At 47.5% G+C, this 2,785-nt stretch overlaps 1 pseudogene; it reads right to left on the bottom strand.

Moving 5' to 3' along the window:
- Window positions 1-1,432: 1,432 nt before the first annotated feature.
- LOC136642999 (5S ribosomal RNA) lies at window positions 1,433-1,552 on the bottom strand (annotated as a pseudogene).
- Between the last annotated feature and the right edge of the window lie 1,233 nt (window positions 1,553-2,785).

Raw genomic sequence — 2,785 nt, 5'->3', positions numbered from 1 at the left:
ATCTACCCACAAGTTAAAACAGGGCAAATTCTACCCAATACTAAACAGCATTTAAAAATAAATTCTTCTCTATTTCAATACAATAATAGCCAACACAAGCACTCCATGGTCAAGGCTGATTATTCATAAGGCTGAATAGACTGAAGTTTACAGGTCCTGCAGGGACTAGGGGCCTGTCCTTTATTTTTTACCTGCGCCCTAGGGCTCCAATGGTTAAAGGCACTTTGCACTCTGGCATTTTGCATTTTAGATAAATCAGTGGGTCTCAAACTTTTTAGCACTGAGACCCACTTTTTTAGAATGGCAATCTGTCATGACCCACCAGAAGGGATGTCACTAATCTGGAAGTGATATCATGGCTCGAAGTGACATCATCAATTTAGGCTTCAAACCTAAGCCGCCATCAGCCAAAGGTCCCATTACACAGTGCACTCGTGCTGCTATTTTGCATAGCTCAGAATTCAAACATTCCAGATTGGAAGTCAATACAGAAAACAGACTTGGATCCTTCTCCAACCATACAGCCCTCCCCCCTTTCCAGCATCCCATCTTCCCACCTCTTCAGAGAAAAGCACCATGATTCTCTCCCACCAGGAGCCTGCCCTCCCCAGCAGCTCTGTACCCTGAATTTTCAGTTCTGTATTTTCAATGGTAGCTGAGCTAGATGCTACATGACCCACCTGAAATTGACTCGTGACCCGCCTAGTGGGTCCCAACCCACACTTTGAGAAATGCTGAGATTGAGATAGAGAGAGAGAGAGAGAGAGAGAGAGAGAGAGAGAGAGAGAATTAATTTAATGCAGCGGTTCTCAAACTTCCACGGAGTTCGAGAACCGCTGTAAGTACGAAAGGCAGCAAGGGCGGGGGGAAGGTAGTGACCCGATCCCCAGGATCGCGTCACTAAGGGGGGCGCAGGGGCTAGCATGCATTTACCAGTCCCTGCAGCAGCCTCCTGGGGGTGCAATTGCAAACCAGAAGTGGGGCGCAATCGCTCCGCTTTCACTTTCTGAAGCATGGGGAGCCCTGCAGAGGGTCACACAGGGCTCCCTGCACCCTCAGGAGGCTGCTGTAGGGACTGCTAAGTGCACAATCCTGGGGATTGTGTCTCTGCCTTCGCCCCACCCCTTAAGGGGGCAGAGTCCAGTGCCCTCAGGCTGGGGTATCACAACACCCCAGTTTGAGAACCACTGCTTTAATGCCATATTGCTTACTAGTTCCTGTTTTGACCATATCCCAATGCCAATATTCAGGCGAGAGTAATAAAACGTGGGAGATGCTTTATTTCAGTTCGTATATAGTCTTCCACCTATTTTAGTCCATTTCTATGAAATGTGTATTGTTATAAACTTCTCTACTTGCCTGTGGAATGTTATACAAAATGTAATACAAGAGCATTGGTTGGCAACCTTCAGTCTTAAAAGACTATAGTATAAGCCTACAGCACCTGGTATTCCAAGGTGGTCTCCCATCCAAGTACTAACCAGGCCTGACCCTGCTTAGCTTCCAAGATCAGATAAGATTGGGCTTGTGCAAGGTAACAGTTGCTACAATACAAAAAGCATTAAAAAATTGTGAATAGAATTCAACAGGCGACCCTCAAAATTGATATAGGGCTATGTACTGCAGTCTCCTACTGTACCAGGGTCAGGCTGTCAGCTGGAGTGGAGTGAAAGACTGAAGTGATGGGAGGAGACCCAAAATACCTGAAAGCCTAGGGGCCTGGCCATGGGTTAATACAGCCCTGTCTGTGATAGAGCACATGCATTGCAGGAAGCTAGTTCCATTCATGGTTTCTTCAGGTAAGGCTATAGAGAGGCGGCCAGCCAGAGAAACAAATTCTGATCTAGATGTACCAATGGTCTGACTCAGTAAAAGGCAATTTGCGATATGGATGGGGAAGGAACTGGATTGAGACTGTCAGGGGTCAAGCCTACCTACCCATGGGCACAAGTCCAGGTAAAGGCCAGGAGAGGCTGGAAAAGTCTCAGCAGAGCAGGATGCATGCCATTGAATGATGCATACCTACATATGCTAGAGCAGCCAGGGAAGCAGCAAGACATGGCCAGTGTCCTCAGGTGCCTTCCTGTTTCCCAGAAAATGAGACTTGGGACCCAAACCAGGTTGGGTGGGTGGAACCAGGAAGGAGGAAGGAACCAACCAAGACCGGGGGAATGTACGAAGAGGACCAGGAATGAGAAAAAGCTGGCTAGAGGCTGGAGACTAGCTGGAAGGAGTGGTTCCAGAAATGGATCCCACTAACCTCAGTGGGACAATGTTGAGTTCACCAGTACAGAATCCTGTTGAAGTGAATTTGCTCCTCTTCACAGATGCTGGGGATTTCTGAATAGATGTCAACATCCTATTGGAAACAAATAGGTCCATCTACAATTATCAGTCTCCAGACAGAGGTTGTTGCAAATAGCCTTCTTATGGCAAGTCATCCTTCTGTCATTGTGCCTGAAAGAATGTTAACTGCCACAATGTGGGGGAGGGGGGGAGCTGTCAACCTATGACTGCAAGTTTCTGATGATGGCTGGTGGGGTAGAGAGACTCTCTGCACAACAGCAGCAAGACAAACAGTAAACCTCTGCAACACATGCAGCCAACAGGCCAGGATAATTTACAGTGCTAGGGCTGCTTGCTGTTGCCCGCACAAGGACAGCGGATGATGTCAACACAGCCCAAAGCCATCAAGTTGTTTGTTGTGGCTGTATGTCACTCTTGCTTCCTCCAAGGTGTATGACTGTTTAAAAATTCAGTTGTTCATCACAGCACAGCTTGGAGA

The sequence above is a fragment of the Tiliqua scincoides genome, chromosome 2, assembly GCF_035046505.1.
Source record: "Tiliqua scincoides isolate rTilSci1 chromosome 2, rTilSci1.hap2, whole genome shotgun sequence".
Classification (NCBI taxonomy): domain Eukaryota; kingdom Metazoa; phylum Chordata; class Lepidosauria; order Squamata; family Scincidae; genus Tiliqua; species Tiliqua scincoides.
This window is presented reverse-complemented; position numbering and strand designations above follow the sequence as displayed.